The sequence below is a fragment of the Mus caroli genome, chromosome 19 (genome assembly GCF_900094665.2).
Source record: "Mus caroli chromosome 19, CAROLI_EIJ_v1.1, whole genome shotgun sequence".
NCBI lineage: Eukaryota > Metazoa > Chordata > Mammalia > Rodentia > Muridae > Mus > Mus caroli.
The window spans coordinates 29,967,312-29,990,209 of record NC_034588.1 but is presented as its reverse complement, the minus strand read 5'-3'; the positions used below and the strand labels follow the sequence as shown (position 1 = coordinate 29,990,209).

Genomic DNA, 22,898 nt, shown 5'->3' with positions numbered 1-22,898 from the left:
GCATTAGAAAATGAGATACTTTCACATTGTAGATGTAGGAAGTTAAGCTTGACATTAAGTGGGTCATTCACATGAAAAAATAAGATTACTCTGAGAAATGCAGCCTGATAAACACACTGGCATCCTCAAGCCTCAAGACTGCTTCTCAGATCTATATGCAAGTTTGTCCTCTTTAAACACTAAGCATCACTTTAGCAATTGGCTTTCATGTATACATTTGATTTGGTTTAGCCTTAGCCCTCCCTTACTTAACAAATTAGACCAATGTTTTCTTCTCCCTAAAAGACCTAGAAAGAAAAAGGAAAAAAAAAACTGGATCAAATTATATTCTAATGAGTCATCAAAGATTGCTACACACATCCACCTGGAGTCCACTCAAGTTGGGGGGCCGAGTGCTGAACTCACTCACTCCGTGAAGCAAGAGTGTCTGGTAACACTATCTCAGGTTTCACACAATTGAAAGATGACCCTGTCCAGATTTCTATCCTGAGTCCAAGCACATGTACTGACCTGCCTCTCTCTTTACCCACCCTTGTGACCAAAGGCAGAGGTTCAATTGGCTTCTTACCTTAGAGAATTCTTCTTCCTCAAGCATTTTATACAGAGCCTCAGAGGACCGAGGAAGCATCTGAAGTTCTCAAGTAGCTTATGAAACTAATGGCAGAGGTCAAGAAGGAGGTGACAGAGAAATGGGAAGTAGGCAGTATGAACTGCCAAAGACCACTGTAAGTAGACACAAGTTCCAATAAGAGCGATCAAGGTAAGTTAGTAATCACCCCGGGCCCTTAGCTTTGCAAGAAAATCAAATTGTGAACAAACAATCTGTTAAATAATTTAAATAAACCATAATAGCTGTGATTTCATGTCCATCACCAAGGTGGATATTCACACGCCCCATCCTTGGAACTCTTGCCTCCCTTTACGTCAGTGGTTCTCAACCCATGGGTAGCAAAATTACAGCTGTGACGTAGCAATGAAAATAATTTTATGCTTGGGGGTCACCACAACATGAGGAAGGTTGAGAACCATTGCTGTACATTCTTGCCTCCCTTTCCTCCCTCCACACTCCTTCTCTCTTTGTCTTCTCCTTACTGATTCCCCCACACACACCCAAACTTTCACCCGAATGATGCTAGTCTCTTGTTTAATCACAGCTGATTTCTCAGTCCCAATAAAGCCGTGGTATCACTTCCACAGCTTCTTAATTAAAGTACATCACGGGAAGAGCCCCAACAGTAATAGCCTGTGCTCCTGATACCAATTTCACTTCTAGTTTTTTGATTTCTGTTACTGTGATAAAGCACTAATCGAAACCAACTTGGGGAGGTTTGTTTTATCTTATACTTTACCGTCCACAACCAAGGGAAGTCAAGACAGAGCTCAAGGTAGCAGCAACCTGGAGGCTGGAATGAACTAAACAGAGACCAATTCACAAAGGCAAACACATCAGAAAAACACTCGATACATCACCCACAACCCTGAAAGCTGGGTAAGCCTGAAGTGAGTGAGGAAATAACTGCCAACCAAGATGGTGGTGTACCCAACAAAGTTGCCTTTTAAAATTGACAGAAGTGTCAGGACATTTCAAGAAAAGTCTAAGCTCAGACAGTCTATGACCAGCAAGCCAGTACTGTGGAAGATGCCGAGACGAGTACTGTGTACAGAGGAGGAGGAAGGTGACCTCAGGCATTAGAGCAAGAGATGAGTAAAGACTTAGGGAAGAATACATCGTATATTAGCAAATACACAGAAAGGAGAAGATATAACAATAAAGTTGGGTTTATTCTAAGAATTTTGCTTAATATTGGAAAATCAATTTTATCATCCCATTCAGGGATTTTTAAATTATATTACCTCATAGAGAAAAGACTCATTAGTCAGCAAACATTCATATAATTAGGTTTTTTTTTTTTTTGGTTTTTCGAGACAGGGTTTCTCTGTGTAGCCCTGGCTGTCCTGGCACTCACTTTGTAGACCAGGCTGGCCTCGAACTCAGAAATCCACCTGCCTCTGCCTCCCGAGTGCTGGGATTAAAGGCGTGCGCTTGGTTGTATGTGTGCACTCTTCCTTTTTAAAAAAAAAAAAAATGCACATAGAGGGGATTTTCTTGCTATGAGAAAGAATAGCTAAAAGAAGACTGTTTATATAAAAATAAATATATAAATAAATAATGTCATGCTTTGTGGCCATATGTTGAATCTTTCTGTAGTTTGTATATTCCATTTTGTCTCCAGGGAACTTAGTAGGAAAACCAGAGTCTATCTCATCTGTCATGTGGTCTAGTTTGTCAGAATGAAGAATTATAAACACATACCTAGCCACTTCAAATTTCAAACTTACAGATTTCTGACCCTAAGAACAGAAAAACTCTCCCCATCCCAGAGTGTCCCCAAAGCTCTGCTCAGATAGGTAATTCAGTCTTTGGAATAATAATAGCACTGCGTTCTGTCATGTGAATATACCATGGCATGGCTTGAATTTCGTCTGTCCTCCCTTAAGTTCTCAGGATAAAAGTGCTGCAGAGTGACAGGTGAAAGGGTTCTTGGGTTGTGAAGACTTTTCCTCTGATACCTAGAGACCAGAAACTAGGCCTTAACCAAATTCATCTCTAAGCGCTAGCTGAATATGCTTTGGGGGAGATTTAAATGAGTGCCTCTTGTCAGCACCAACTCTCTTCCTAAAGCTCTACAGGAAATGAGAGTAATAGGTGTCAATACAGGCAGTCAAGTCCAGATCCTCTTAGGGGAAGGAGATGTCTTTAACAGAAAGTTCATCACAGTGCAGATTGGCTGTAGGCCAAAGGCTTCAATTCTCACTACAGTCTCCAAGCCCTCAAAGAATGGAAAGAGGATGGAGGATGTGGCTCAATCGCAAGATCTAGCATATACAAGGCCTTGAGTTAAGTCTGCAACAAACCAAGTAGGGTAGTACATGCCTGTGATCTCAGTACTTGTAAGGTAGGATTTGAGGATAAGAAATTCAAGGCTCTCTAAGGAGTTTGAGGCTAGGCTCGGAACCATCAGACCTTGTTTCTAAACGAATGACTGAGTATATAATAGCCTAAAGTAACTGATTCAATCAACAACCACTCAACAACTGGTATGAGTTAGGTGCCTTTACTAGCAATTGGAGTAACAATACTGAACAGCAACATCCTAACTTGAAAGATCCTTGAGAGTAGTCATGGAAACAGGGCCATCAACATATAACAAAAATAATCACTTCCCCGACTTTTAAGTGAAGGCAAAGCCCTTGAGAAGTAATTGAGACAAAGAAATTATCATCAAAGAAGCAGCATATGTTTGATGATGCACACTGTTTGAGGATGGCCAGTTAATTGGATGGAAAGTTATAAATTTTTAAAACTCAAAAAACAATGCCTTTGAAATCTCTGACAGATGTTGTCAAGATTCCTATGAACAGATGTCTATAAAACACCAAAAACAACCTATTGAATAGTTCTCAATGGGGCTGGTTGCTTTTTTTCATCAGCTTTAAGCAAACCAGAGTTATCTGGGAAGAGGAACCTCATTTGAAAAATGCTTCCATGCAGATTACCTACAGGCAAGAATGTAGAACATTTTCTTGATTAAAGACTGATGTGGGAGGGCCCTGTCTATTGTGAATTATGCTTCCATACTCAGGTGGTCCTGAGGTATATAAGAAAACAAACTGAGCAGACCAGGCAGCAAGCCACTAAGCAGTCGTCCTCCATGGCCTCTGTTTCCTACCTGACTCTCCGCCATGATGGACTATTGCCTGAAAGTTTGAGATGAAATAAACCCTTTCATTCCCAAGTTGCTTTTGATTGTGATCTTTATCACAGCAAAAGAAACCTCAGATACTTGTTCTTTCCATTGATTGTTATTTTACTAAATTTACAGAATAAGCCTGTTGACAGCTGATCAGTAGGGATCATGTATCTTCACCAATGGATAGGTTTTGAAGCCCACACTTAAGGAGGAAATTTCACCTTGTAAAGAATATGCTTCAAACTGAGGAAGAGGATGACCCCATAGGAAGACTAGCAGTCTCAACTAAGCTGGATCCCTGAGATCTCTCAGACACTGAACCACCAACTAGGCAGCAAACACTAGCTGGTGCAAGGCCCCTGAAACATATACAGCAGAGGACTGCCTGGTCTGGACTCAGTGGGAAAAGATGCACCTAACCCTCAAGAGACTTGAGACCCCAGGGAGGGTAGAGGATTGGTGAGGTTAGGGAGAGACATCCTCTTGGAGATGGAGGAGAACGAATGGTTTGAGGAACTATCAAAGGGTAGATCAGGAGGGGGATAACAACTGGACTGTAAAAAAAAAATAAAAGAAGGAGGAGGAGGAGGAAGGGGAAGAGGAGGAGGAGGAAGGGGAGGAGGAGGGGGGAGGGGAGGAGGAGGAAGGGAGAAGAGGAGGAGGAGGAAGGGGAGGAGAAGAAGAAGAAGAAGAAGAAGAAGAAGAAGAAGAAGAAGAAGAAGAAGAAGAAGAAGAAGAAGAAGAAGACTTATTTATTATAATTTGTATATATAGTATTATGTTATATAATAATGATTAGTCATGAAGTACAAGGACCAAAAAACTAAACTCAAGAGAGAAAACAAGGAAAATCTCATGGAAGATGTCTGAGCCTTCATAAGATTCCAACTGTAATATAATTGCAAATGGATGATGGTCAGGAGTTCCTTCGAGTTGTGTCTCATCTGCATGGTTCATCTCATTCTGTTTTACCCCACCCTTGTCTAACCTTAATTATTTTCAATTGCAAGTTAAGGAGTTTGGAGACCAAACCCAGCATGTAGTGGTGTACAGACCCAGGCTGAGGATGCTTTTCATGTGTCCCTTAATAGTTGTTTTCTTAATAGCTTTCTTTCTCCCATTGAGTACTGGTAAAAGTCCATTTTTAGAGAGACACGCCTATTTCTTGAAAAATGATGTTTAAGTGGATTTAAGACAACACTTAACTCTTACGTTTACATAACTCATACAAATAGAGGACTGCAGAGCTTAGAAGTCTCCCACCTGGGGTCTGGAGAGATGGTTTAGCTGGAAAGCACTTACTGCACAACCTTGAAGACTGTACTTCAGATCCACAACACAGAGGTAAAAGTACAGGTGTGGCAATATAGCCATATAGTCCCAGCACTGAAAAGGTAGCCATAGTGCTTGCTGGCCAGTCAGTCTAGCAAACTGCTGAGCTCTGGGTTCTGAGAGAGGCCCTATCTCAAAAACTAATGCAACAAGAGACTGAGAAAGCCAACATCAACCTCTGGCCTCCATGTGCACGCCACCCATGCATGAACACACACACATGAACACGTGTACACATACATTTAAAAACATTGAAATTGCACATTTTAACTCCCACTCAACACGGACAGGGGACACGTGTTCTTCACCCACAGCTCTGACAGGAGAAAGGCACCCTGCCCTCTTGCCATCCTAGTTTATCTACTGATGAATTAAGGTTTGACTGTTTTAAAAACAAAAGCCCTTCTAACTTGGGCTTGTACAGCCATAGCCAAGTCATCCAGTATTGCCATGACTTGATTTCTTCATTTGTAAAATAAAGATAATCGGTTTCAATTTCAAAGGGTGTTATGAAATTTAAATGTTATAAGCTATTGGATAAATGATTGTATTCACACATACACACATACTATGGGAGAAAGGGAGAACGGGGCGGGGGGACTTAATCTGCTATATAGAATTCATTCAATGCAACCGGCTTCCATATAAACATGACACTTTATCATAATTAGGCTGGGGTTCTTTTCCCTTTATGAAATGGGAAGCAAAGAATGCAGCCCAAGAGAGGGTATCAGAAGTTACAACACAGCTACCAGTTAAAGCAATGTTTTATTGGCCTCTGTTGATCATGAATATCAACATGTCCCTACCCCATCCCCATCCCAAGCTTACACACACACACACACACACACACACACACACACACACACACGCAGAGACAGACAGACAGACAGAGAGAGATAGACAGACAGAAAACACCAAACTGCTACCTGTTCACTTTGCCTACAACCGAATCATTACTACCCCATCTCAAAGGCAGTTAAGTCACTCAATGGTGATCGTCAAGTACTTTATATTCTAACTATATGAAACCATGATGGTATGTTAGTCAAACCTCTGAATAAATAGAACTGACCTGCTGAATATATATTACAAAGGATATTTATTAGATTTATTTACACAGTATGAGCTGAGTCATTCAAAAATGGGTCTCAGCATGATGGAAAGGCTGGATATGTCAGCAGTCAAAACCTGGCACAAAAGGCCTGGAAGGTTCCTTGAGAGCTTTACACCACAGTGGAAGGCCAAAGAAGGCTGATATCAGCAAATAATGTCAGCAACAGAGTAGATGCATTTACCAACAAGGAACAAAGACAGGCAGGCCAAAGCAGCACGGCTTTGCCCTCAGATCTCTTGATGTGTGGGTCACTGTCAGAAAGCACTGCCACTCTCAAGAAAGCTCCTTCCCATTCAGCCAATCCTTCCAGAAAATTCCCTCACAGACCTGCCCACAGGCATGTCTCTTAGTTGATGCCAGATCCAAGCAGGTTGATGTTGAAGACTACCTATCACAGTTGGAAAGATACTTATCAGGAAAGATTTTAAATAATTTTCATGATATCCTTGTAGATGTCATTACAGTGAATGGGGATGGGATGGAGCCCTACCCTCACCTGCACTCAGACCTCAAAATGGTCTTATCTGGGAGTGATCAGACCAAGTGGCTTGTGCTGTCCTTCAAACCCAGGACTTCTATACTAGTATCCCACTGATTGATAATACCTTCAGGATATAGGAAGTTCGATAGAAAATAATCACCATAGTTCTATTCTGGTGTTGCCTCAGCATTCTGTATTGAAGGTCAAGGCTGAAACTTTCTAGCACTTCTTTTGTTGTCCAGTATTTCCACCCTGGTTGATTCTTTTTTCCACCCTGACTTAAACTGGCTCTTCTTGGAGTCTTCATTTGTAGCTTGCTCAAATAAGTGACTTTCTTGCCTCTCCAAACCACTTTGATCTCCTTCAATTGAAATTATGTCATAGATTTCAGAGTCTCCTGAGTTTTAATATTGCAGACACCAGCTGCCCTGTGCCTTCTCCATTTTAATTATAGTCTATTTCAAAAACAAAAAACAAATGAACAAACAAAAAACCGGCTAGGGTAAGTGGGGGTGGGGGTGGGAGTGGGGGAGGATATTTAACCCTTATAAGATTGGTCATGAACCATGACTTCAGGCCTCCAGTCTGTGTGAAGCTGAGCAAGAAATAAAGGCTCACATTACATCACATGGTGGCTCAAAAGAAAGCTATGTCACTGGGGACAGTCCTTGCAAAACCAGAATGTCTAGTCACTTTGACCTACAGCAAGAAGTAAGGAGTAACCAGGACAGATGCTCCTGCAAACAGCTGGGCCAGCCCCAGCACAGCCACTGTGTAGCAGAATTGCATTCAAGCCTGTGAACCAAGGAGCAATCTGGGGATAAAGAACACAGGAGGGTTTTTCTTTTTCTTTTTCGGTTTTCCAGAAGGACCTGAGACCTGCTCGGCCGGCTGGCAGAATCTCTTACAAACTTAGCAGAATCTTTTTGTTTGAAGAAAAGGATAGCCACTGACTACCTCAGGAGCAGCTGCTGCTAGAAACCAGGCTCATGGCAACCTACTGGGTAAGGCTTCGGTTTCTGTCAGTGTGTCTATGGTGTGCATAGAGAAGATAGTAGCATTTTAAGTGGGCAAAAGAAAAATCCATGTCAGCTACCAGGCAGACTTCATGAAAGTATTCACAGAAGTGCAAGTGACAACTATTGCTCACTAGCTGTTCCGGATAGAAGAAATCATCTGGTAGGTGAAGGCAGAGATTAAGAATAGTAGAATAGCCAACATTTCTATAGCCCTGACTCTACGTGCATCCCCCATGTTAAGCACATTACAAATATTAGCATATTTAATAGTTTTGATAACCTTAGGAGTAACTTCTATGAGTAGTGTAGTTTTTCACATAAACAAACTAAAAACCTACAGGCATTACAGTCAGATCAAGGTCATAGAACCCAGAAATTGCCGTTGCTACTTAACCGCCAGCCAATCATACATTTCATTGTGTCAAATTTTATTTACTTACTTGGGGCCATCTTCGAATAATATTGTCTCCGTGAGGGTTTCTATTGCTATGATGAAACACCATAACCAAAAGCACCTTAGAGAGGAAAGGATTTATGTAGGGGCCTATCTGTTTAGTCACTGTTCTATCACTGTCAAAAGACACCGTGACCAAAGCAACTCTTATAGAAGAAAGCATTTGATTGGGGACTGGCTTACAGTTTCAGAGGTTTAGTCCATTATTATCATGGCAGAGTTCATGGTACTGGAGCCGTAGCTGAAAGTTGCATCCTAATCTGCAAGCAGAGACAGACAGACAGACAGACAGAACCTGGGTATGGGTTTATGAAATCTCAAAGCCGACCCCTAGTGACATACTTCCTCCAACAAGGCCACACCACTTAATCCTTTAAAATAGTGCTACTGCCTGGTGTCTAAGCATTCAAATAGATGAGGTTACAGGGGTTGTACTGGCTGGTTTTGTGTGTCAACTTGACACAGACTGGAGTTATCACAGAGAAAGGAGCTTCGGTTGGGGAAATGCCTCCATGAGATCCAGCTGTAAGGCATTTTCTCAATTAGTGATCAAGGGGGAGGTCCCCTTGTGGGTGGTGCCATCTCTGGGCTGGTAGTCTTGGTTCTATAAGAGAGCAGGCTGAGCAAGCCAGGGGAAGCAAGCCAGTAAAGAACATCCCTCCATGGCCTCTGCATCAGCTCCTGCTTTCTGACCTGCTTGAGTTCCAGTCCTGACTTCCTTTGGTGATGAACAGCAGTATGGAAGTGTAAGCTGAATAAACCCTTTCCTCCCCAACTTGCTTCTTGGTCATGATGTTTGTGCAGGAATAGAAACCCTGACTAAGACAGGGGTCATTCTTATTCAAATCAATATACCAACAATCATTAAGGAAGTTAGGACAGGAACTCAAACTGAACAGGACTCTGAAGACAGGAACTGTCTGAAGACAGAAGCTTTGGAGAAGTTCCAGTTGTTCCTCGTGGCTTGCTCAGCGCCGACTGTGTAACACATCCCCAGGACAGTCTACTCAGGTATGGCACCACCCACAATTATCTGGATTCCCACAAGTACCATATGCTTGGCCACAGGCCAGTCTGATGGAGACACTTTCTCAGCTGAACTTCCCTCTTCTAAAAGAACTCCAGCTTATATCAAGTTGACATAAAACTAGCCAGGGCAAATCTTGTTTAGCATTTTTAATAAATAAGTTAAGAAACATTTTTTTTATGTTTGCCAAGAACAGAAAGAGATTCTAGGCATTGAAATACTTAGGACAATAGTAAAGCTAGACATCTGGCCTTGAGTTTAAGACTCCTAAGAGACCCAACTAATGTTTACCTATTGAGCTAAGCAGACTTGAGTTGGAATCCTGCCACTGCCTTATTAGAGGCATGAATAGCGCAAGCCATTCTTGCTTCTGTGACTCTATTTCTTGACTTCTACGTTGGAACCCTACGAAGGACTGCTTTATAAATTGAGAAGATTACACATCATGCAGAGTTCTCCCTCAGGACTGTGCCTATATATATATATATATATATATATATATATATATATATATAGTGCGCCACCACGCCCGGCTGGGGTGTGTGGTTTTGACACATCCACAAAATAACAGAATAGTGAGCCTGAGGCCCACAGCCTGCACAAAGAATCTCTAGGACAAACAGAACAAGGACTACGTTTCTTGTTCGTGATTATAAAAAACCAAGTGTTAATTCAAGTTGAGAACTACCAGTGAGTTTCGAAAAATTGAAAGATATTCAATGGTAGTTGATCTAAGATTTTTTTTTTTCATTATTTCAATGTACTACAACAAACAATGAAAGTCACTTATTCATGGGCGTAAGACTGAGATGTGAGCACACACACAGTTTCATTCTATGGTAGCTTATGTTATAATGGAAAGACTGAGGTCAGCAATGTTTCACAAAAATGTTCTCAGGACACCTGTGCGTAGAAAAGCGTCTCATTATTTCACTTTCAATGTATCACAGCAGAACGATTCTTCAAAAGAATGAATATAAACTATTGAAAAGAATGAACTATTCACAGGGCATGCAGCATGATGGAAAAGTGCTTCCCTAACACGCTTAGAACCCCAGGCTCAGGCCTCAGTACAGAAAGAAGAGGAAGGAATTAAAAGAAAGAGGGAAAGACATGGAGAGGACAAAATTGGGCAACAATACACAGATCAAGGCCCCAATTTTTCATAATTATTAGTCAAGAAAAATATCAAGTCACTCAAGTTGTAAGTAATCCCACCACTGATGTCTGTACATCAGTGTATATGGAATAGCCACTGTTTACAGGAACACAATGCTCCACAAGCTATGTCTTGATATTATTTAATACAAAAAGTTAACTATTCAGTATAAAAATAGGACAAGATGATAATAAAAAAAAATTTTTTTAAGAACCAAGCCTACTTGGTCGGTATGTTTTTCCATACCTGCTCCTCAATAAAATACTATTTTTCTCTTCCTCTACGGTGGTACACTTTCTTAGATTATACCACATATTGTTCCCTCTTCTCTATGCCAGAATCATTTCATGGCCCAGAAGTGAGAGTTTCTGCAGTATGCCAACTTCTGCCCTGCAAGGTGTGCTAGCTCATCATCTCTTTCCCTCATTAGATCTTAAGCTTCTCTGCACTTCCCTTAATAACCCTCACAATACCTACGAAAAGCTTTGAGCAGGGTAGTCCTTAGTAATTGCTTGCCACATGGGGGTGAGGGGGGAATGAAGTAATGAATGAACAAATGAACCAGCTTTTACCCAGTGCCCCTGGAAACAGATTGTTTGATATCAAAGGTTAATGCTTCCCTTAGATTCAAGCTGCTGGAATCACTTAATTTCTTTGTATTTGGTCCACATGTGAAATTCCAACCAACATCAAATGAAAGTTTGATTAAACAGACCAGGAAACAGCATGTGGGATAGCTGTCAATCCCCCTGAGGCAAGATGTGAATCTGGAAATCAGAAGGCCAGGACACTGCAGAGCCGAGAGCGCTCAAAGGAGCCTAGGTTTTGCCTTTGCCAAAAAAAAAAAAAAAAAAAAAAAAAAAAAAAACTAACCCAAAGTGTCCATCAACCCCCCCAAAACAAACAGCTAAGCTCAGCGCCCCATCAATATTTGCGCTTAGTCTTCTGGTTGTTCTTTGTATCCTGAGTTCCACGTCTCTGTTCATTCCTAGGCTGACTCCCCATCTTAAGGGACATAGCAATGGAGAACTCGGTGCTTTCGGGGGAAAAAAAAAATTATAAGCTGAGAAGGCAAAGATGACAGAGGAGTTTCCACTTTTGAGCTTCTTCTGGCTTCTCAGAAGCCCGTGTTGCCCTTGAAGCTAGTTTCCTAGAGTAGGGACGGTTCCTGGGATTTCTGCAAGCCCAAGTTATCTGGTTAGCCATCAGAAGGTTCTTGGTACTGCCCCAGCTGGGATTCCTTCCAAACCATGTCTGCACCACCTGTAACTCTTCACTCCACATGCTTGCCAGAGACCATCCCAAGCCTGGGGGAATGTGGGGCGCTGCCATTCCACAAAGAACCACCAGCCAACCTTGGCTGAAGAAGGACAACCTTGTACATTGCAAAGGAGTTGGGGCTTCCAGCTAAGGGCACCTGGCCAGGCCTGGTATGGAAATCTGGGATTTGTGCCCAGGGAACCTGCCCCAACTTGCCCAGGAGAGAGCAAGGCCAGAAGAGGATGGGAAAGGTTCTCATTCTCCAACTCCCCCAAGCCCCAGCCAGCCCCAGCCAGCCCCAGCCAGCCCAGCCAGCTCCAGCCAGCTCCAGCCAGCTCCAGCCAGTTTCAGGAGCCTTTGAAGTTCTGAGCCAGGAGGCATGGCCAGTATAGATCTGGGGATGTTTATTTGTTTGTTTGTTGTGAGTTGTTCTATTTTTCGGTAAACCTCTAGGTTCTTTCTTGATCTCTAGAAGACACAAGCTTTGGAAATAGAAGTCTAGTTCAATCTTGGCCTTGCACTGGCTTTATAAGCCAAAGAAAGGTTCTCTGAACCTTTGTGTTATCTGAAATTTTTAATAAACCTAACCTAGAGATTCAAACCCTCAGCGCTGTTGAAATTTTAGACTAGTTATTAGTTTAGGGGTAATTGGGTCCCTACCCACTAGACACCAGAAGAACTCTCACCCTCCCACTTATGACAGCTAAAACCAATTTCAGACACTGACAAACTATTCTCCAAGGGAAGAGACTAAATTACACCCAGCTGAGAACCAGTTACCTAACTCAATCTGTAGGTTTATGTTGTGCACATTTTATTGTAAATCCGAAGTCGGGTTCTTATGAACAAATGCAAGAACACTGGAGGATTCGTAATTGGTACTGCAAACTCTCTCCCCACATTTCTCCTCTCCCCCACTGCTTCAGCATTCATCCAAATCCACAGATAGCCACTTCCTGGAGCCCTAAGCCTCTCTGGCATCAAAGTGCAGTGAGTCTGACACAAAGCAAGGTGCAAATTTATCCCTCAGAAGTAGACCTGAGAGACAGTAACAAGCCAGCTTCCTAGCCTCTTTGATAAGCCTGAGGTGTGTTCTACTCCTTTCAGGAGTATCCAGTGAGACCACAGTGGGAACTGGCTTCCCTGTCTCACCTTCTGCTCCCCAACTTATTCCCTAGGCTTGCTTCCCAAATGCTTCCACAACATCCTCTGCCATTCATGGTTGTTAAAATAATAAACTAAGAAATAAAAACTGTACCTCTTATTTCTATCAGTGTTTTATTTCTCATTCATCAGCTTTCTTATTAGTTCTTAGCTGGATTGTAGGGTTTCAAAACTGTAATGTTTTGTTTAAATAACTGATCTGCTAAAATGAGGGTCTTAACAGAGGCAGATAAGAGTCTGAAATTCTTATTTCTCAGTTTGACTTAGACCTCATCTATTCCTTTCACCCTCACCCAAAACACACACACACACAAACTCACACTCATACAAAGTTGTCAGTTGTTGATTTACAGGAATAAGGATAACATGACAGCCTCTTTGAAGCATTGTTACAAAGGAAAAGCCAAAGTTTTTGTTAACGAAAAAACATCATTTTTCTGAATCCCTAAAATGAGTTGGGCATTGAAGGTATATTCAAAATGATGCCATGGACCCTTACTGCAAGCTCTCCACTCTCTGGAGATTAATGAGCAAGCCCAAGATTACAGAAATGTAGTAGATGCAGAAAAGGTCTACCTTCATTCATTCACAGAGATCAGAGATACCATGTGGAGGAGGTCAGGCTCCAGCAGCCTGAATTTAGGACCTGCTGGCATCAACAGGGAAGAGACCTCAGAAACAACTCCCAGATTCAGATAAATGGAAACATAGGCACCACATAACACACTGTCTTGGGAACTCACAGGTAATGCACAGGTTGAATTTGTGTCTTGGGGAATCATCAGGGCCAGCTAAGTGTTGAGAGAGGAAGATGCAGAGGGAAACAGACTGAGCCATGAAGCCTCTGCCTAATGTGCTATTTTAAGAAGTTTGATGTGTATCTTTATTGATAACGTGGGAAGACACCTCTTCATCTTTCTGTTGGAGTGACTACGCTAGGTTAAAGGTATTAATTATTTGACTCACGATTTCAAGGATTTTAGTCCATGGTCTCTTGGCTGTACTGCATCTGGACACATAGAATAGTAGGAAAACACAGAGCGGTGAGGCAATGCCAAGGTGCTCACCTCGCTGCAGTCAGGAAGCAGAATGACAGCATCCAGGGTTCCAACAGCCCCTTCAAAGAACCTCCTTCATGACTTAACTTCCTCTAGGACCCACTTCCTTAAGGTTTCACTACCTCCTGAGCAAGTCATTAGCACATAGACTCCAAGAGACATTTAAGATCCAAATCGTAACAGTAGCTAAAGATCTTAAGTGAAATTCTCTTAGTAATTTAACAAATACTAGCAGCTTCTACTGGGTAGACTCTGTGGTCTTGTGTCCCAGCATTATAGCAAGGAAAAAGACACTAGATTGATGTCAGATACGGTCTGGTGTGCTCTTTAGAAGAAAGCTGTATGACATCACGGAGTGTGAGAGAGAGGACGATCCTTACAGGATTCAACTCTGCAACCATCAAGCACTAAGCACCCGGCTATGCACCAGCTCATGCATCAAGAGCAGCCTGTTTGGCTCTCAGGAAATGACAGTTATAAGGTAGGAATGACCTCTGAGACAAAACATCTTAACAAATGCCAGATATGCTATCTGAAAAGCAACAGATACTCACACAATGCTATATATCTCTTGAATTTTGTCAGGAAGGAAGCCTACTTGGACTCTATCTCACAAAGTCTTTCACTAAGAATCAGTCAAAAATGTCCTAACACAGTAGATAAGTAGGTCTTTTACCAACTGCAACTCTCACTCAGTCAAACTTCCCCCAGTCCTTGAATAACCTGTTAATGGTGGTTTACTTAACAAGAAGACCCATTCTACAACTGCATAATTATCCCCAGTTCTTCTTCGGTCATTACATCACCCACATCCCACGCTGAAACCTGAAAGGATATGAATGCTGTCTTTTTTCTCTCTGTTTTATGAGAGGCTTTCTCATCGCCAACCCATGATAATATAAGCCATGACTTGAGGAAGGTGACCTAACATCACCAGGACTCCCTCCAACTCAACAGGTAATTGCTTGTAATGAGATTCTGGGAGTTGCTTTGTGGGAGACCATGCAAGATAAAGAGCTAAGACTCCCTTACAAAAAAATCGTAGAACCACCGAAACAACCAGGCTAAAAGGAATTTCCAAGGACCAAGACACCACCAGCTCACTTGGTAGCTAAGGATCCCTTATTAAAGGTCAGAGAACACAGGGTAGAGTCAGGGGTCGATGCCTGGCATCCACATTGGGCCTACTCCACTGCACCACATGAGATCTTATCACCCATGGCCATTGAGAAGTTGTCCACTTTTTGAACAAGCTTGCCAGACATTGGTGGCCCTGGGCATTGTGGTATGTTTTAGCCAACAGTTTAGAGAATCTAGAAAAATGAATTCCCTTCCGAGTGCATGCATCATGCCTTCTGGTGTTACAAAGCCTTACAGAATACAGTGAAATATTTAGGAGCAAAGTTAGAAGCTAATGTCTAGCTCTCTTGGCTTTCTTTACAACAAAGAGTCTTTCTACTCTCTTACAGTCTCCTGTGCTCTAATAGTCCTACAGGGAAATCTTAAAGAAGAAATGTTGAATTTCAACATCCAAACCTAAAACCAATCATGCTAAAGCCACGATACTACATAATACCCCATCCTACCATTTATCACTGGGCAAGACAGTCTCCTTCGGCTGAAACCACCCTAGTATCAACTATCCCGATAAACCCTAACACAAACTCAGCTCCACTAAACAATGCAGTGCTCTCAGTGAGAGTTCTCATTCATAGGACTGCACAGAATGGGAGGTCGTTCTCTTTAATGCACAACAGTGGTGAGGGTGGTTAAATGTCACGTTGATGTGACAGGATTTCAGAGGAGAACATTAGTGCCACAATCCGCTTCGATTTTTTTCTTTTTTTACTCTATACCAAAGGCCAATGTTTTTCCACCCTGAGTTCTCTTAATAGCTCAAATGGTGTTAAGGTCTCACACAAACACACACACACACACTGAACAACAACAACAACAAAAACAAAACAGTAAATCCACAGCTTTCATGGTAAAATTCTAAAGTTCTGACTGGAAAGCACAAGGTAGGAAGGCTTGGCAAAGCTGTGTCAATTACATGGTGATTTAAGCTTGCTTTTGCTGTAGTTCATGCCCCAAGGCCTTCCTGCTCCAAAGCCTCCTCTTGAGTTTCCATGTGGTTTCCTTACTTTAGGACATGCTGAAAATATAATGAGCCCCTAGCCCCTAGACAGGTTATGAAATGGATTTAGACAAATGGTATGTTCAAGAAATGGTGCTTTGACATAAGACAGGAAAAGACTGAATGGAGAACTAAATGCTAGTTATTTTTTAATCATGATAAATGTTACTTAGAGCTAGGGGAAGAGAACATTGCTTAGAAAACATGTTGGGAAACAAATTAGAGCTAAAAGAGTTTTAGTCCTTTTGATAATCGCTCCTAGATATACCATTTTGAAACACAATGCACCTATAAGGCACATTGCAATTGTGGCCCAAGAGGAAAGCAGAAGAAGTTTGCATGAGAAAATAAAGATGGCTGCTGTCATGCTAACTAAAACAGGCCATGGGTTTGGAGGAGCAAAGCCTAAGTAACAATCTGCATGTTCAACAATAAAGATTAACTGCCTATGGATGTGACAGCGATCTGGCTGCAGCATCTGTCTCACCACTCATCACCAGGATTGATTCAGTTGATCTTGATGGCTAGGCTGGCATCCCCTTCCTCCCAGACTGTTCCATGTGCTTCTTTCACAAAGCTGCATTCTCAGATGAAGAGGATGACTTTACCCAATAGAGGAAGACCAGTTGTCCATCAAGGGTATATAAGTAGTTGTGCTGCCCTGCTAGAGCCTCCAAACAAGCTCTCAAGATATTTATTATGCACTGGTGATAATGGGAGAGGAATATAAGAGGTTAACGAGGGGTGAATATGCTCAACATACATTATACACATGGTTGACATTGACAAATAAATGAAAACAATTTTAAGAAAAATGTACAAGGTAGTAAAACTGTTGATGTAATCAAGCATACAATAATAATTATGGAATGTGAAAGCAAAAAAAAATGTAATTTAAATGCACTTTGGGAGAACAAAAACCATATGCCTGTTTTAGTGACAGGGGTTCCTCTGCATATAAGCCTTTAGAAAGAACCTCTTGCCCCAGAGTCCTTAATGAGGTCACTGGGCTTTTCTTTCCGTGGGTTTGACATTACTGGCACTCACCCCACTCTCTAATTGCCTTGATCTGACTGTTCAGTGGTCTTAAACATTGCCTAGCCACATCCATCCTTCTAGAAGCCTCCCCAGCTTTCCCCACAAGGCTCCCTCCCCCAGCATCCCCTGCTGCATCTCAAGGGCCTGTGAACTTTCCAGTTGTCCCAAGTTGACCGTACAGGTCTTTTCAATAGAGCTCTCGCGCACTTTTCTAATTGCTTTGTCCTGGAGTCTTGCACAGGGCCTGGGATCTGCAATGGATGGATGAATGGCTAACAGCATGATTGGCAGGTGACTTATTGAAAGCCTCTGAATACACATCCTTGCTACTGGCCTCTGTCTCCACTGTCAGTGAGTGACAGTGTCTTTATACTTCCCCACAATGCAAGTGACCAGAGACCAGGAGGGAAGAGACGCAGGAAAGCCGGTACTATTAAGGCTGATTTCTTTTTCCAAGTTTGTTTCAAATACTGTAGAAGCATGAAGGAAGGGGATAACAACTTTATACACAGAATTCTCCGACCACAAAGGTCACCCATTTAAAGTGTAGAGGTCTTTCTTTTATTCAGAGTTGAAGAATGGTGACCACAATCAATTCCTGAGCATGTTTACTGCCCCCCCCCAAAATGCTACTCCACCTCCTTTGTTTTTGTCCCCCCAAAATCATCCCATACCTTTTCTCCCCAAAATAACAACTGGTCTGTTTTATGCCTCTGTGTGATTATTTATTCTGGCCCATTTTGTCTGGAGGAAATCATCTAACATGATCAATTTGTGTCTCTTTTTTTTAAGATTCACCATACTTAATTCTTGTTTGTGATTGAATAATATTCTAGTGAATGCATACATCAAATTTTGCTTATCTATGTATCAGTCACAAACAATGGTGTTTTTAATATTCATATATACATTTTACATATGTTTGTATTTAGCCTGTGTATTCTGTAACTGATAACTCTCTATAGAACTGGGTCATATGGTAACTGCTTAACTCTCTACAGAACTGAAAGTCTGTGCTTCCTCCAGTAACCTGTGAGCATCTAATTCCTCTGCATGCTTGCTAACACTAGTGTTCTGGCCCTTTAATTATGACATGGTTTTGATTTGTACCTCCTGATGACGAATGCCATTGAGCACCCTCTAATGTAGTGAAGGTACTTACTGGTGACGTGTGTTTCATTGTTTTTAGATGTTTTTATTTGTAAAAATGTTTTTATATAAAATAGCATATGTATAATAAAGGTAAAGCATTTCTATCACTCTCAGATTATGGTAATAAACACCAAATGCAAAATGTACAACGAAAGCTCCTTAATGACTAAAGAAACTAATGAAATAATGGGCCAGGGGTTGGAGAAGTGGTTCAGTGGATAAAGCACTTGCCATGTGACTTAGTTAGGGTTTTACTGCTATGAACAGACACCATGACCAAGGCAAGTCTTATAAAGGACATTTAATTGGGGCTGGCTTACAGGTTCAGAGGTTCAGTCCATTATCATTAAGGTGGCACCATCCAGACAGACATGGTACAGGCAGAGCTGAGAGTTCTACATCTTCATCTGAAGGCTGCTAGTGGAAGACTGACTTCCAGGCAACCAGGGTGAGGGACTTAAGTCCATACCCACAGTGACAGACCTATTTCAACCAGGTCACACATATTCCAACAAGGCCACACCTCCAAATGGTGCCATTCCCTGGTCCAAGAATATACAAATCATCACACCATGCAAGTATGAGGATTGGAGTTTGGATCTTAAAAACCCACATAAAAACTGGGTGGGCATAATAGCTTTCTGTAACCCAACACTCATACAGCAGAGACAAGTGATCTCCCAGAGACAGGTCTACATTCTGTCTTCTCCCGTCTTAGGTCAAAACACGGTTTTGTTTTGTTTTGTTTTTTTAACATACTATTTGCCTAAATCCATTTCATAACCTATCTAGGGGCTCATTATATTTTCACAGAATCCTAAAGTAAGGAAACTACAGCAAAAGCAAGTTTATCATAGCTGGTAAGATAGACTAGCTGTCCAGGCTGGGTGAAAGATCTCTCATCTCACGCGCGCGCACACACACACACACAGAGAGACAGAGACAGAGACAGAGACAGAGACAGAGACAGAGACAGAGACAGAGACAGAGAGACAGAGACAGATTGGGGAAGGGGGCTAGCTCTTGGGGATACATATGGACTTTGGTCCTAGAATCATGTGGCAAAATGTTTTCTTCCTCACCCTGACCAAGGTCTCTGGGTCCTGATTTCTACATCTGTAAAATGGAGTATTTTAAACACCTGTATCTTAGAGAGAGTTTGGGGAATAAAGGATAAAGGGCTCTCATAAAGCATACAGCATAGTTCCTCAAGAGTATGTAGCACTCCAGAAGCTTTGGCACATGAAACTAGGTGTTAAAACAAATTCCCCCTTTAAACTCTGGGATGGCTAGGAGGTGTACTATGCAAATTCATGTTATGACTCTCAAGAAAGAAATCATTTGCTTTCCAAACTTAACCAACCATGAAACCTTTCTCACAGGTCCTCTGACAGGGCAAAAGGTCCAGCAAATGCTTTGGAGAATGTTCACCTACCTGCTTCCTTCTCTTACATGCTGGCAAGTGTCCCACAGACTCCATCACTCAACAACACATCCAAATGGGGATCCCTGGTGCTTGTGCCTGCCACCTCTTCAGCAAGAGTTTTTCATGAAGCCATCATTTGGGGAATGGGCAAAAAAAGTCCTCCTGTGTGCTCCCCAGCTCACTCTCCCTATTCATTCCATCAAGTACAGCTCTGGCTGGCCCTCTTAGGCCGTGCTTACATTGTCACAGAGGAGAATAGAGTCTTTGTCACAGATGTTCTTATCACACTTACCAGCTACAGAGCAATCTGTAGTCGAGCCTCCTGCTTTGGGAAGGAACAACCATGATAAACCTGAAATGGCTGGTTTATAGATCAGAACCCTTCAGGACACACACAGAGAGGGAACCATCTTTCCCACCATGGGCCCTCCCACACACAGCAAAGGAGGGCCCTTTGTTCTCTCTGGCCACGATTCCAAAATTCATCAGCCTTCTGAGACTACAGCCTGCAGGTTCCTTCTCAGAGGTGGGAACCTGCAAGTTGGCATGCAGTGAACACTCATGGAGTGAGACTCAGAAAAGACGTTTAGGTGGAGGTGAAGGCAAAGAGGCTTGCGCAGGAATAGAAGCCGTGCACCTACACACGTCACTGCTCCTTTAGAATAACTGCAGAATGAAGGACACCAGTGCGCATGATCACGGGCAGGGCTGCTCACTCAGCCCAGTCACACAACGAACGGCACGTTTCTTTCAGAGAAGATACCTGGAAAACAACAACCGCAAACGCAACTTTGCGAAGTCTACCTGTGAGTCAGCTCTCCAGCCCCCACTGGCCAAGGCTGACCCAGACAGTCAAAGTAGCTGCGCGGGAAGATCCCAGGCAACAGATGCATCACAAGGACCGTGTAAAGGTTACCCGAGGGTCTCTCCTCTGCCCTTTTACCCCCATGTAGTAAATTAGAGATGGTGTTTGAGAAACAGAAGGAGGCTCAAGGCTCCCAATTAGCTGCTGTTGGTTTGCTGCACGTGTAGTGATGCGGGCTTGCTGGTGGAGAGCGGTTTGTCCATTGTGATTAGTGTGATTTTAGCATTTAGAGCTCCTCGGCTAGTGGCACGCATATTTTCAGCTCTAATATCAAAACATGTCAGACTTTGTTTTGCCAAGGCTAACGGAATGGTACAGGTCTGATCAATTATTATGAACAATTTAACTAGGAAAGCACCACACGTGGTAATGTGGAAAGTGGATTTCAGCTCAATGGCTTGGTTCCCTGCACAGGCATGTCCTTCAGTCCCCAGTGGCAATGGAAAGGGAGATACCCACTTCCTTCTCCCAGGCCTTGTAATGCTCCTTTCTAAATCCCCAAATCTCCAGATCATCTTTGGAGCCCAACCTAGAAGACCTGGAAAATGTCCAAATTTCCCTTGCCTGAAGTAGACTTGGTAAATAAGACTTCTGAGATTACAGAGGGTAAATTTTTTTATTTCATATATGTCTACCATATTTATATCATTTCCCCCTCCTCCCTCCAACCCCCTCCTGTGTCCCTCCCCCAACTCTTTCTCAAATCTCTCTCTTCCCAGAAGTTGTCTCTATTCCTGAAGATGCCATGCATTCAGACATGTGACTGACTGATGGGACTCCTGATGAAGCTGAAACAGAGGGCTTGGGGGGGGGGGGGAAGCGGGGGGAACGACGACTAGCTTTCATAGTAACAGAAAATGTTATGAAAGGTACAAAGGAAGGAGGTAGGATCAATAGCCTGGCCTAGCTGTGACATCTATGAACCACAATAATCATCATGATGATATCCCTAAAGTATAATAGTGGCACTCATATCTTGACAGTAACCAACAGCAATCTAACTGGACTTAAGGCCTGGTCAATAAGCAAGAAAACATGGCTGGTACTGTAAACCTAGCCAATTATATGTGCCTGGTGAGTCTATTGACTCTATAGGGGGGACCTACTACAGCCACTTTCCCACCAGGATAATTCCTAACTGCATCCTTTGTATTTATCCTTACACCTGCAGATAAGAGTAGCTCTTGCCCCTCAGAGAAAATGCTCTTTTAATAATGCAGAGTCTATTGCAGATCCACAAGTGATCATGATGCATAGAACCACTGACCATGGAGTACCCAGCCCTAACTGAACCAGCTACAACACAGCTCCTGCACCTCAGGTTCAGGGAATGTCACAGAAGAAGGGGTGGGGAGACTTTAAGAGGGAGAAGACCAGAACATGTTTTAGATTGTGTCATCTGTATATGACAAGGATGTTGCACTCATGAAATCTCAAAACTAAAGTAGTTTGGACAATACTTGAGCAGTGACAATACCAGTTGACATCTCAATATGAAAAAGGGAAAACCTCAAAAGAGCCCACCCATAGATTAAGAGATATGGGCACTTAATGGCTGTTCAGAGAAGGAGAATGGGTCTTCCCCAGGGATAAGCCCACTAATTGGTTATTCAACAAAGTGGTCAGCCCAAAGTAACATATGAATATGAGCGGCAGTCAATGAACTCAGTGGGTTGTATGTCAGTTAGAGTTTTTATTGCTGTGACAAAACACCATGACCAAAAGAACAAGTTTGGGAGGGAAGGGTTTATTCAGTTTATGTAGTGTTCAGTGGCCAAGGAGAACTGGGTTACCTGAAAGGGGGACTGGAACTGACAAAAGATAGGGTGTGAGAGAAGGATGAAGCCAAGACAAAGGTTCTGATCAAGGCTCAAAGTTTAACATTCAGCACTGCGTTTATATAGGGAAAGCCCACAGACCCCATCTTTTGTTTCAACTGGATTATGTCACAAAGCAAGCTCAGTGGGCTGTCTACTCCTCTAAGCTCCTGCAGGAAATTGCAAATGTGGTGAGGCCAGCCGACTCCACCTAGGTAGTAAAACCATTTGTGGCAAGCATTCAAGATCTGTTTAGCCCGACTCAAGGCTGGGGGAAGGGCACAAGCTTACCCTTCACATCAAGGTTCACCACAAACAGAAGTCAGGACAGGAGCTTAAACACAGCAGGATCCTGGAGGTAGAAGTTAATGTAGAAGCTGTGGTGGGGTCCTGCTTACTTATAGAACCCAAGAGTGTCAGCCAAGAGTGTCACCCACAATGGTCTGGCCCCTACCCCACTAATAACTAATGGAGAAAATGCCTTACAGTTGGATCTCATGGAGACATTTCCTTAACTGAAGATTCTCCTCTCTGATAATTTTGTCAAGTTGACATGAAACCAGCCAATACATTGTATTTATACAGTGTGTCTGTGTGTCTGTGTGTGTGTGTCTGTGTGTGTGTCTGTGTGTCTGTGTGT

The 22,898-nt window shown here is 42.5% G+C and overlaps 1 long non-coding RNA gene across 2 annotated transcripts in view; it reads right to left on the bottom strand.

The window, feature by feature from the left end:
- Nucleotides 1-22,030: 22,030 nt before the first annotated feature.
- Nucleotides 22,031-22,898, bottom strand: part of LOC110286080 — a 4,537-nt gene continuing 3,669 nt past the window's right edge. The window contains exons 4-5 of one of the 2 annotated variants that reach the window (XR_003835584.1): nt 22,550-22,610; nt 22,031-22,469 (exon numbers count right to left, since the gene is read on the bottom strand). This is a non-coding gene — a long non-coding RNA (uncharacterized LOC110286080). Of the gene's footprint in view, nt 22,611-22,898 lie in introns of both variants that reach the window. The other variant, XR_002377110.2, reaches the window with a different exon arrangement.